Source organism: Equus przewalskii, chromosome 8 (genome assembly GCF_037783145.1).
Source record: "Equus przewalskii isolate Varuska chromosome 8, EquPr2, whole genome shotgun sequence".
Classification (NCBI taxonomy): Eukaryota; Metazoa; Chordata; class Mammalia; order Perissodactyla; family Equidae; genus Equus; species Equus przewalskii.
The window spans coordinates 70009156-70023074 of NC_091838.1; the positions used below are offsets into that span (position 1 = coordinate 70009156).

The window sequence follows — 13919 nt, forward strand, 5'->3', positions numbered from 1 at the left end:
GATAGTACTCAGAGCCCCTCGTTAGAAGTGAGGAGAGGAGGAAACTCTCACTTCTGAAGCACCTGCTGTGTGTTTATGGATATCAGCTCATTAATCATAACATTCCACAGATGACGGAACTGAGGCGCAGAGATGAAGGTGCTTGATCAGGATTGCATACCCAAGAGATGGCGGGAACTTTGGTCTGTCTAACTCAGTCTCACCCTTTTTCCACTCCCTTACCTCTGGAGAGACATCTTGTAAAATTCCACTCCTGTCACTTGATCAAATCTCCCTGGAAACTTACCCCAGATTTATATGAACCAATGAAAAATGACAAAAGACTAAAGGGGAATAGAAATCATCCTTTAATCATCTTCAAGGCCACAGATGCACATAAATGACTTTGCAGGGGGGAGAATAAGTGCTTTCAGAGGGCAGTCTAAAATCTAGCCGAATAATATCAATAACAATAACAATAAAACAGAGAAAGCAGGGACCATGTGGAGAAGGTTGCTGAAGGCCTTGACACAGTCAAAAGTTCACATTCTATGAGGGACATTAATATTTCACATTGAATTCCTTTATTAGCCTAGACACCCAAAGGTCATTTAGAGAGATTTTTCAGGTTACCAGCTTGACAGTCTTTATCTGGAGAAGAGACACTGAGGTTCCCAAGGTGAGACAAAAGATATCCTTTAGGTAGCCAGATATGAAGACTGGATAATAATTAGAAAGCTCATTACCACCCACCATTTCAGAACTGCACAACAATTCAGATTCTTTTGATGTCCAGTTGCTTCTTGTGAACTAAAAGAGAGGGGTGTCAAGATTTTCCTGTGGCCCCTCTAACATTGTGACATTAGTGTGTTTGTGTGTGTGAATTCCTATCCAATTGAGAGCTGCTCAGACAGGAGCTGTGTCTTATTTTTTTAATTATGATAAGAGTGGGGATTAATCAACTAAATAGTTCTTACTGGGGTCCTTCTAGAATGTAGAATGTTGAGGAAGACAATGGCTGCCATCAGGAAGCTGAGGATGGACCTTTTACATTTTTTTATGAGAAAATATAAAGTATTCTTTAACAGCATAAGCTCTATAAGACATACACATGTGTTTGCATGATTTTGCTTATGGTAGAATTGTCAACTGCATAATTAGGGTTGGATAGGATACATCCATTCATGGGATATTTGTGGAGAATTTACAGTGAGCCAGGAAAACCTGGGAAGATGACTAGATGATGATCACTAAAGATGAGTAATGGGGACACATTAACAGAAGACAAGAGGGGGAAGAAGGAGGAGGTATTTGAGGAGAAGCTAGGGCGATGTTTCCAGAAAAATGTTCTCCAGCACAGAATGACTTATTTGGTGTTAGACCGTAGGCTCTGCATTCCAATCCTGTCTTGGCTACTTCCTACTTCTTTCTCCTAGGGTCAGTTCTTTAATCTCTCTGTGCCTTGTTTTTCTCATTTATAAATGGGAATAGTAAGAATATCCACGACCTAAGGTTCTTCTGAGGGACTAATGGGTAAGTCACACAAAGTTCTTGGCACAGCGCCTCACATATAAAAAATCAATTGGTAAGCATTTTATGATTATGATTGTGATTGATATTAGAATAAAAATCATCCTAAGGTCAACTAAGTTTGAAAGAAAAGTGAATTTTTAAAAAATGTTAAACAGATTTCTTTACTGTTAGCATTCTCATAGCTTCCAGTATACATTCTGATGAGGATTATTTTAGACTGGTTACTTTTAAAAACTGCAGATGGGAAGGAGGCTCTGAGGAGTAGAATTTACTTACCCTTTGTTAAGAGACATTTACATTGTAAAGGAAATCTCCATCTGTAAATGTGTCTCCCTCTCTGTACCAGGAAGAAGGGGGGGGGTGACTTTATTTCTAGAAACTCTTAATCAATGCCAAAGGCAAGGATTTAAATCTGCATCTTGTTTACTGTACTTGTGTGATAATCTCCCATGATCAACTCCCCCTTCATCCCCAACATCCTCCTTTGTCTTTAGCTAAAAATAATATTTAAGGTGGTGGCTTCAGCCATTCACTTAATCTGGTTTGATGCCTATCTAAAAAGTTATGGGACCACCCAATAAACAGATCCCACCTGCACTGATACCATTTTAACGACTTTTTTTGCACATTCTTTCCTTTGTCTTGTCAAGAGATAACTTACATACCTATGCCTTAAATTTAGCCCTACCCACAACCCATGTTGGCAGCAGCTCTTTGGGGCCCATGATACTGACCCTGATATCAGCTTCCCCACATTAAACCCAGCATATATGGGGTTAAAACCAAAACACTCATTCCCGGCTTACTCTCTGCCTTCCTGGCTCCAGAATTCACTATCCTCCATGGAGACAGACACTGCCAAGGACAAGCGCCTGGATCATCTCCTCCCCACAAAGAGATACAGGCTGGTGGGGAAGCTGCTGATCAGCAAGGTCATGGGCTCCCTCCTCTCTGCAAGTGTCTCAAGGCCACAGACAGGCTGGTGGGAAAGCTCCCACCAGCAAGGCCATATGCTCCCCCTCCCCTACCTAAAACCCCAAATAAAAATCCTTCCTTTTAGCTTTTTGGGGAGTTTGGGATTTCAGCGTTAGCTGCCCTCTCTCCTTGCTCAGCGCTGTGCAAAAATAAAATTCCTACTTTCTTCTACCACACCCAGTGTCAGAGATTGGCTTGCTGTGCAACAGGTGAGTGAACTCACTTCAGGTTCGGTAACACCCATGGATCCTATCCCCATGCTATTCCACACTATTCTCTGAATAAAAGAGCACTACTGCCAGACCTTGAGAGTCCAAGAAATTTTTCTTTCGACTCCTTGGCTCACCAACCCCACATTACATTCTACATCTTCTGAAGGCAAGAGGGTATAAAGAGTACAGTGCTTTTCCAAAGTGTTAAAGCACAGACCAGTCCTCACCCCCCATCACCATTATATCTTTGGGTATTTTTCCTGATGATCTGGCAGGTCACACTTCTACAAATGCTGATCTGGGCAAATGGAAAGTTTTGATTAGAAGCCAGCAAATGGTGTGGGGTTAGGGGTGGGAGACCGAGGGACAGGAAAAGATGATAATTTCTGAGTTAAAGGTGGGACAGGGAGAGACAGCTGATATGTCTGCTTATCTGTTTATCTCGAGATGGAAGGTTAGAAGTTGGTTGGCTTTTGGACCCTGTCTATTGAGAAGTCCAGAAGAGGGAAGGGACTGCCCCCTGCCCCTGAGATAGTGGAGGCTGGCATTCATCCTAGCTATGCTTTGGCCTTGACATAGACCAAGGAATCTCAGTGCTCTGCACTTTCTTCTGCTTCACGTGTTTCTATTCTGTTTCCTTCCTCCCGGACAAGTAGTCTGGGCTAGTATTTTAGTAGCAGAAGATTCATTTATTCACTTGGTCACTCATTTACTCACTTGTTCATTCTATTTTTCAATATATATTTCATTCAACAAACTCTCAGGGACAACACACTGTGTAGCTGGTATAGTACTAGCTCCTGAGAAACAGAAATGAAATATACACAGTCCTGGCACTCAGGGAACACAAAGACTCTGAGGATATGTGAATTATATGAATTTCACCCTCTCTAGGCAAAAATTTCCCTGAATTAACTATTCTAACACAATGTAGTGTCTTCTGTAAATAAAATATGCTTTGAATGCATAATATCCGTGATCTCAAGCTCATTGATGCTGTTCCTTGCCTGGAATGGCTTTATAATCCTGTTTATACACTGAGATACTCATCTGGTCCCATCCCCTCCACAAAGCCTTCTGACCACTTGGGGTAGGGTTATTTCTATCTCCTTTCACTGGACTGTTTCTCATCAGCCCACCTAATTGTCCCTACTCTTTTAGATTTTGGATGTGAACTGCCTCGTATGTGCATTAATTGCTTTACAAGATCATACTCTGGACAGCAGAAATCATGCCTAACCTTATATTTATATCCCTCACAGCACAAAGACCTTGTAACATATTGTGATGGTTTTAGAATATGTCCATAAATTCTTTGATATTCCACTTTTCAAGAAGTGGAGCCCAGCTCCCCTCCCTTTGAGTCTGGGCTGCACTTTGCAACTTGCTTCAATTGAACAGAATAAAGCAGGACTGACAGTGTGCAATATCAGAGATGAGGTCATAAAAGACATTGTGCCTTATTGCTTGTTCTCTTTTGGGTCACTCCCTCAGGAAGGAATCAGCTGTTATGTCATGAGGACACTCAAGCAGGCTATGGAAACATTTACGTGGTGAGAAACTGAGGCCTGCACTAAACATCAGAACTAACTTACCAGTCATGTGAGTGAACCACACTGGAAGCAACCCTTCCAGCCCCACTCGAGCCTTCAGATGACAGCAGCCTGAGCTGACATCTTGACTGAAACCCCATGAAAGATTTTAAGCCAGACCACTTAGCGAAGTCATTCCTGGATTCTTGGCCCTCAGAAACCATTGAGTTAATAAATGCTTGTTATTTTAAGCCATTAAATTTTGGGGTAATTTATTACATAGCAAAATTACCAGTAACCAATCCACATGTATACTTGCACTATGAAAGAAGGAAAATACGTTTTCTTAGGCCACCAATGACATTCACGTTGCTGAATCCCATGGATACTTTTTAGTCTTCATTTTACACATACTCAGCAGCCCTCAACACAGAAGTTGAATATGTCTTCTTTTGCTTTTAAAAATTATTGTAAAATATTTTAGGTTTAAAATTTAAGAGTTTCATCAATCCCATTCTCCTTCTTGCCTCCCCAGAGGTGGTTGTGATATCTTTCTGCAACTCGCTTTTTTGTGAGTGCAGCATTATAATGTTTAGATTTATCTATGTTGACACAGGTAGCACTAGAGCATTTATGTTAACTGCAGTCTAGTATTCAATCTAGGACTATACTATAATTTATTTATCAATTCTCCTTTGGGGGCATTTAGGTGTTTTCTACTTTTCACTCATTAACATCATGGTATTGTCATTCTTTTTTTTTTTTTTTTTGAGGAAGACTGGCCCTGAGCTAACATCCGTGCCCATCTTCCTCTACTTTATACATGGGCCGCCTACCACAGCATGGCTTTTGCCAAGTGGTGCCATGTCCTCACCCAGGATCCAAACCAGTGGACCCCGGGCCGCAGAGAAGCGGAAGGTGTGAACTTAACCACTGCACCACTGGGCAAGCCCCCTCATTGTTGTTCTTGAAGACAAACACTTAACTCCATATATAAGATTTCTCTAGGGTATATATTCATCCCTTTTTATTTTTCTTAAAGATTGGCACCTGGGCTAACAACTGTTGCCAATCTTCCTTTTTCTTTTTTCTGATTTATTTCCCAAACCGCCCCCCCCCCCCCCAGGTACATAGTTGTATATCTTAGTTGCAGGTCCTTCTAGTTGTGGGATGTGGGACACCGCCTCAACGTGGCCTGACGAGTGGTGCCATGTCTATGCCCAGGATCCGAACCCTGGGCCACTGCAGCGGAGCACGAGAGCTTAACCACTTGGCCACGGAGCTGGCCCCTCATCTTTAACTTTCTAGATATTATCAAAATGTTCTCCAAAATGGTTGTACTAATTTATGCTTCCATGTGACGTACGTGGGCAGTCCCGTTTCTGCACGTCCTCACCAACATTTTGTATTACAAGACTTGCTTTCTTTTCTTTTCTCTTCCTTCCTTCTTTCCTTCCTTTTTTCCTTTGAATCTGATGTAAGCTATAGTTTTCATTTAATCATTCATTTTGTGTTTCTTGGCCACTTACATTTATTTATCTGTGACTTGTTTATTTATACATTTTGCCCATTTCCTCTTTCGGATTGATTAAGAATTATTTACATATTCTGTATACTAATATTTTCTTAAGTAAAGGTATTGCTTGTCTGAGACTTGGTTTTTTATAACTATAGTGTCTTTTATTAAGCAGAAATTAAAAATTTTAACATAGGCAAATGTCAAATCTTTTGTAGTTTAGGCATTTTGTGTCCAGTTCAAGAAATCATATACTCTTTGGCATGAAAATATTGTTATATATTTTCGTATACATACATTTTACTTCTTCACATTTAGGTTTTTTCCCAAGCTTTACTGAGATATAATTAACATATAACATTTTATAAGTTCAAGATGTACAATCTACTAATTTGATATTTCACACTTAGGTTTTTAATCCACGTTTAATTGTTCGAGTAAGGTGTGATGTAGTGATCTAATTTTATTTTTTTAATAGATAGCTCACTTTCTCGGCACTGAGTATTGTATAATCCCTTCTGTTCCTACTCATTTACCATATTCAAGTGTCAAATGGTCATGGGTCTGTTTCTGAGCTCTCTGTTTGTTCTCTTGGTCATCTCTATCTATAAATAGGCAACAGCCCACACTGTTCTGTTGTAGATTTATCATGTATTTTGATATCTTATAAATCATATTTTCCTTGTATGTTCTTGGCATTTTCCTTTTACAAATAAGTGTTAGAAACAGCCTGCCATATTTTGTAAAAAATAGCTCTTTGTGATTGTGTTTGGAGTTATAGTTAGTCAATAAATTAATTTTGGGAGAATTAACATTAGTATAATATTGAGTTCCTCCATTTATGAACATCACCAATTTGTTTAGATCTTTTTCAGTGTAGTTAAAAGTTTTGTAAATTTTTTCTTAAAGCTCTTGCAGATCTTATACTAGAAATGGTATTTTAAGTACATTTTAATTTCAATTTCTGACGTAACAATTGTATAACATCACAACTGATTTTGTTTGTTTGTTTGTTTTCCTTTTTTTTTTAAATATTGGCACCTAGGCTAACAAGTGTTGCCAATCTTTTTTTTTTTTCTGCTTATCTCCCCCAACCCACCCCCCCCCCATACGCAGTTGTATATCTTAGTTGCATGTCCTTCTAGTTGTGGGATGTGGGACACTGCCTCAATGTGGCCTGATGAGCGATGCCATGTCTGCGCCCAGGATCCAAACCCTGGGCCGCCGCAGCAGAGTGAGCGAACTTAACCACTCGGCCACGGAGCCAGCCCCGACAACTGATGTTTTTACATCAAACTTTTCCTTCAACTTTTATGAGTTTTCTTATTAATGCCAAAGTTTGAAATGTTCTGAGAATTTATACTTAGATTATCTTAGTGCCTGCAAAAAGTAGCAGTTTTATTTCTTCTTTTCTGATCATCATACTTTTTATGTTTTTCTTGTTTTATTGCACTGGCTAGGATTTCCATTACAATGTTGAATGGAAGAGACAGAAAGCAGCTTTGTCTTATTCCTAACGTTGTATTATGTATTATGATGCTTTTGGTAGGTTTATGGTATTTATCAGAACCTTATTTTCCTTCATAAAATTTGACTATAATTATTTTTGTAATTATTTGTTTAATGACCATCCCTTTGGCATTTAACAAAGATGCCTAATTTTGTAACTGGAACATATTAAATATTAAATAAGTAACTATTGACTAAACAAATGAGTGTAACCTAACCTGGTCTCTCGACACCTCCACTGAAACTCAGGTGAAGTTATTCTCCAATTTTATATCCCCTGCCTTTAGCTATGGCATTGTATTTCATAGCTGGAAAGGACCTTAAATATTATCTATTGTAAACCCCTCATGTTTCAGATTAGAACCTATGAATCAGAGAAGTTAAGTGACTTGCCCAAGATTGCTCAGACTGAGATCTTCAGGAAGACTTTTGGCCCTTCTTGAGACAGCCCCTACCTACTTGAACAACCTCACTTTTTGGATGTTCTGTCATATGTTTCTATGAGCTGCTTCAGTATGCCATGTTCTCTGTTTCCTCTGGGTCTTTATGCTTGTTCTTTTCTCTCCTTAGAACAATCTCCCCCTCCTACTTGCCCTCACTCATTTCCTTCTGATTCCTCAGGTCTTACTAAAAATGTCACCTCTTCCTGGAAGTCTCCCATAGCATGCTCACACTTGGAGTACCCACAAAACCTGCACTTCTCCTATTATAGCACTTATTCTACTTTGAGCTGTTACTTTAAAGATTATCTATCCACACACTGGACTTAAAAGTTCTATGTGGAAAGTTGCCACACCGATCTTCCTCACGCTGTTTTCCCAGGTCCTGTCCAGCATTCAGTGCTCAATAAATAGGCTGGCAATGAAGATGCTTTTGATCAGTGAACTTCTGTCTTTTCCCTTATAAGCATAAAAATATCCCTGCTTCTATTAGACTGGTAACTATCCACAACTCTGGTTGGAGATAAAAGTGGGCCTTGCTTGGTATGGTAAATGTGTTTCTGAAGAAGTAAATTGAATTACTTTTAAATGTTCTAAAAGAGGTTGCTATTTAAAGGATCCATTTAAAAGATATTTTCATGTAGCAGAGAATGTGATTTTAAAAGTAAGCATTCCTCCTTCTTCTGCAGCCTGCAGAGCTCAAAGCCTGGGTGCACCTGCTCGTGGCTGAGGGATGTGGGAGCAGCAGTTCTTGCTGGACTGGGGAGAAGTTTAAACACAAGGTTTGATCAGTAACCGAGCTAGTATAGTTTCAAAAAATTTATCACTCAGATTTTTGACCTCTCTTAATAGAGCCCTAGTATTTCAGTCTTTTTACTTATGAATAAGGAAACTGAGAACACTCACTTTTTTGCTTGGAGGGATTCTAGCATGGATGGGTAGTGTCTAAAATTCCCACATCACAGGATGTCGGGACTGGAATGGAACTCTGAGATCAACTGTTCCAACTCCTTCATGGTACAGATGGGAAAACTGAAGTCCAGATGGTAAATGACCTTGCCAAAGCCAGACAATTATTTATTGGTGGGCTAGATTGCAACAAAGACCTTAGGTCTCTCAGTCCATTGCTCTTTCTAAATAACTAGGTATGGCCAAGATACACAACTCAAAAATAAACTCCTAATTGAACCAATTGGCTTGAACGAGGTGGTTCTAACTCTTGACTAGATAGAAATCCACTGCATTAAAACTTGTTAAATGATAATATGCTGCTAACAACCCCTAATCTAAAAACGCTGATGTCTAGCTCCTGCCTTAGAAAAACTACTGAACAGAGGCTTATTTGCCTTCTTCTCTTTCCCAGTTCTCTTCTCAACTTTGCCTTAAAAATTAAACACACTTTCAGGCCCTAAATTAATAAATAAAAACCAAAATAAAGCCTTACTTTAAATCCAGCTTCCAGCAAAAGTGAGAGGAACATGCTGTAGGTTCCAGAGTAAGGATGCTTATTTTTTGTCTGTCTTCTCTTCCTCTCTCTGCCAGCTTTGAACAATGTTAGGAAACATGAAACAGAGAAGAGCTGAAGCTTTGTAGCTTTTAGGTGAGCTGATTGCTAGGGGCTTTCCAGTTCCTAACACAACACATTCTTAAGACCATTTTATTTTTCTTGCATAAAATTCCGGGTTCTACTTCTCTATCTTTTAAAAGAAAATTTACCCCCTTGGCTGTTTCCCCATTAAATACCAGCTCATACAGCATAGAAAGGGAGGGCACTATTTTGCTTCATGAGACTAGATTTGAGCATGGCCACGTTCATTTGGAAGAGCATCACAAATTGTAGGAATGATCAGTGATGGCACTTAGACTATGATAATGAATTTCCACCTGGGATCAGAAAAACATTGTGGAGCAGTAACTGGATCATGTGCCACTAACGTTCAATGCAGCCCCAGATGAGAAAGACATCATCCAGGATAAATACCCTGTAGTCACATTGTCATTGCTATCCTGACTAAATTCGGTGGTACTTATCTCTCCAGCTTTGGCATCACCCCTGTTTGGATTCTGGCATCTCCTTTTATTCTCTCATGTTGTCCTTGACTGTCCATGGTAACACTGCTGCTTGGGTGGAGAGCTAGTCCCATCGCCCTCTTATAGCTGCTGGTACTGATGCTGCTCAGTTATGGTTTGATTCCTCTCACTGCCACAACAGGGCAAGTGAGGTAGTGCTCTGTGCCTCTCCACACTTCTCATCCTTTACCAAGTGTGTTGTCTTTAACTCATCCGCCAGTTACTATCCCTTCTACTTTCAAGGGCACTGGGCAGACCTTTTTCAGGGGCTCCACTAAACAGACAAAGAGAGCATCTTGATCTAAGGGAAACAAACCAGAGGGTGACCAACAAACAATTTGATTGCCTTTTTTGAGAATTTGCAGAATGAAACAGAGAATTTGAAGAATGTGGGCTTTTTTGTTTTACGGTTTTTGCTTTTGCTTTTTGTTTTTTCCCCAGAATTCCCTGAGACATGAAGAGAAATGTCATAGGGAGTAATGGGCCTGGAGCTGGGGGAGAGTGGTCATTTTAAGCCATGTGCAGCTGATGAGTAAGTGGAACAATACTTTGGGGCAAAACTAGAACAAAGCAGACACCTGTAGAAAGGCAGAAATGACATGAAAGAGAAGTGAGATGAGTGCTTCCACTTGTCCACAAGAGGCAGAGAGATTGGCCATATTTCCCCTGCATGTCCAGCCCCTTCAGTGCTCAGGAGTCAACTCTACACTTTCAAAATCGCTGCCTTTTTCCTTTCCTCCTCTCGTTTCCTTTCTTTTTCTTCTCCCTCTGTGCCTCCCTCCCTCCCTTCCTTCTTTCCTTCACCTTTGGTTAGATAAAGTAGGTTTATTTTCCTTTCAATGAGAGTAGTCTTTCCAAACACACGTCACACACTTCTACATGCCATATATTTGCATACAGTGGTTCCCTTTGACATTTCTGTCTGTTCTTCTCTATTACCTGGAAAATCTCTGTTACCTTGAAGAAGCTGTTCACATCACTATTGGAAAGCTTTCCTCTGCATCCCCATGCAGAGTGAATCATTGCTTCTTCTTGTTTCTATGACAGCATTACTCGGCATTGCCATTTTCTGTAACTCCCAGTTCCAGGCCCTTTCACTTGCTCTTCACGTCCCACTGCAAATTGGAAAATTGTCCCCGGTCCTTTTCTTGCATATTCTCCAGAGAGAGAATGCGATTGATGACTATAAGTGAGTTCCCATTGGTCAGATCACTTCTAGTCCATGTGCCCTCTCCTCATCTCAGTGAGCTCTTCTTTTCTTAGCCATCTTAGCATAACCACACCTAGCACTGGAATTAGCTCAAATCCTCGCCACGTGTAGTGAATGAATGTTAGGCCCTGTGGGGGAGTAAGAAAATACATCTCAAAACTACCATTTTCTTTAAGTTTAAAGTTTCCTTTGGGGAAAAGTCTTTGTATGTAGTAAGTAGAAATCAATACAAGCGTAAAGAGAAGCATACAATAGATGATATTTGTACAAAGAAAACATTGCCATCCTTACGATGATAAAACTTGGAAAAATATTTGCAAGAGAATCAAGTTCTACAGTTCTTTGCATTTGCCTCATCAATGAAACCAGTTGTAGTAGAAGGCATTCACTTTCTGGATTATTTTTCTGGGATCACTCCCAACTACAACTGTATGGTTATAGTGGTGGCCTCTAGTGACAGTACCTCAGTTGGTTGACGGGATTGGGGAATGTATCGTAAACCAAGCCAACCAAATTTTTCCTCTGAGGGTATTTTGACTTTCCAAGGGAGGAAAAGCAGTCATTCTTTTTGGACAAAGTTATAAGAGTGATGTCTGAGAGCCTCCAGCCGCCATACTCCATCTATATTTTACCTCTGCCAAAAGATTGAAGCTAGTTTGAGGGACTAAAGCTGACTGTACTTTGGTATAGAGAAGCAGAAATGAGGACTGGAGGGTGGCCTGGAATGTTTGAGTGCCTCCAATTATTCCTGAGACCAGCTGTAGCTCAGCCCTTTGTGCATTTAAATGCTGTTTCCAATCATTTGGCCTTTGTGCTTAAGGTAAATATATCTAAAGTTCAGTTTCTGTCACTTGCCACCAAGTATCCTGATACTGTGGATGCGAACTGTACTGCTGCCCATTGAGTACTGGTTATGCCTGATCTCTCTTCCCAGCTATCTCTCCCCTTCTCTCACCAACCCAAGAACACGTTTCGGAACACAAGATAACTACCACTATTGGCAACACCTTGGTTTTTAAACATGCCACAACTGGTCATGATAGGCCATTATGCTGTGCTAACTAACCTGGGCCAAGTCACTTCACTTACCTGGGCCTCTACTTCCTCTATAGATTGAAGTGTATGGATTAGGTGCCATCAATCTCCAAGTACAACTTTCTGTAGTGCTATGGGAAAGAGCATTTAAGAGCTGACAAAGGTTCAGAATCTGAACCAAGGGTCAGCAGTGGTCAAGCATGATGCTCTCCAGGGCTGCAGGTATGGAGGAGGCACCAAAAAGAATCTGGAATATTTGCTTTCTCAAGTTTTGCAAGCCTCCTTCCCAACCCTCACTCATTTTGATATACTTGTGGCTGGATCCCAGGCGAGAAGTTTGAAATAAACACAACAATTTCAGGCTAAAAGCGTGCTCCTGGAACAGGGACTGAGGTGGAGGCAACAGGATCTGGGGGTAATAGAACCAGATGAAACAGCGTTTCTGAGCCCAAACCCATATCACTGTGGCCTCCTTGGTGTATCTCCCTGCTTTGGTTTCCTCCATTCCAGTTTATCCTTTGTACAGTTACCAGGGTGATGTTTCTGAAACACAAATCCGATTGCAAAATTTCTGCTTAAAATTCTTCAGAGATTGCTTTTGCCTCCAGGAAAAGCCCAAACTTCTTAATATGGCATTCAAAGCTACAAGGTCCCCATAACCCGTCTCATTGCTCACCAAGGCCCGACCCCCTCATGCCTCGTACTTGCAGAGCATACTGAATAGCTTCTGCTTGGGATCAGGCTAAGCTGTTCCTCACCTCTGTGCCTTTGAACGTGCTGTTTCCTCTGCTTAAGCCACTGCCATCCTCCTTACTCCCCCAGCAAATTCCTATTCATCTTTCATTGCAGCTAAAATACCTTCCCTTTGGAGCAATCCCTTACCCTCTCCTCTCCCTGGTGTTCAGTCTCTGCTTCTGTTTTCACACTTCCCCTGGTTTATTGTTTTTATTTATGTGCATCTCTGCCTCCCTGCTCGCCATCAGCAGCTTGAGAGCCCGGTCCACAGCAGGTGGTCAAAAATGCTTGCCGATAAATAAATCCTTCTGAGCTACAGGATGAACCTAATTGTCTTCTTATTTATCTGAAAGGGAGAAGATGAAGGATTAACAAACATATCGGTTCCCCAAGGAAATCTCATAAAGAAGCATCAGCAAATGTCAAGAATTTGGCTTTGGGTTCATGGACAAGGCCCAGGACCAATACTTTTTTGTTTTTTTCAAACTGCTGGGGCCAATGACTTATTGAAGCCTAGCAATTTAACTGAATTAGTAATGACGGCACATCACCTGGTGACAATCAAAAGGCTGGAAATAACTTCTGTATTGTGAGCGTTAGCAGCACCGTTTCTTGCAAGTAGGATTTATGAAAGTCTTAAAGGGCCATGGAAGAGCCACACTTCTTGTGTGAGTGATATTCAGGTAACATTTTCAGAAGATTATGGCACTTCTATCAATCACCATGACACTGAGTTTAATGGCCTCCACCCTCTTCTTGCTACCTCATGTCTGAAACGTAGATAAAAGATGGGATGGAAAAGAATAATAAGATGTTTTCATGGCTCTGCAAAGAGGAACATGAGTCTTCCCTAAAGATGTCAAGACATTCGATTGCACCTTCCTCCTGACACCCAGGGCTGTGGTTTCCCTCAGAGGTGCTCTCACCCTACTGCGTACATTTCCTTTCTCACTGTCTATCCACTTGCGATGTATACTGATCAGTATAAGCATTTGCTTATTGCTTTTCTCTCCCGGTGGATGGTAAGCCCCATGAGGGCAGGGCCACATTCTCAGTTCCTAACACTGGGTCTGTCACGTGGTCAGCATGCCTTGCTGAATGAAACAATGGGCAAAAGAGCCTGTTCAGATAGCATGCTTGTGTATGTGTATGTTGGTGTGTGCATGCACATGG

General features: G+C 40.9%; 1 long non-coding RNA gene across 1 annotated transcript; it reads left to right on the forward strand.

Moving 5' to 3' along the window:
* The first annotated feature begins 4188 nt into the window (after nucleotides 1-4188).
* Nucleotides 4189-13581, forward strand: LOC139085341 (uncharacterized). The gene is made up of 2 exons (XR_011543624.1): nucleotides 4189-4301; nucleotides 13100-13581. It is a non-coding gene; the product is annotated as an uncharacterized lncRNA (long non-coding RNA).
* Nucleotides 13582-13919: the final 338 nt, after the last annotated feature.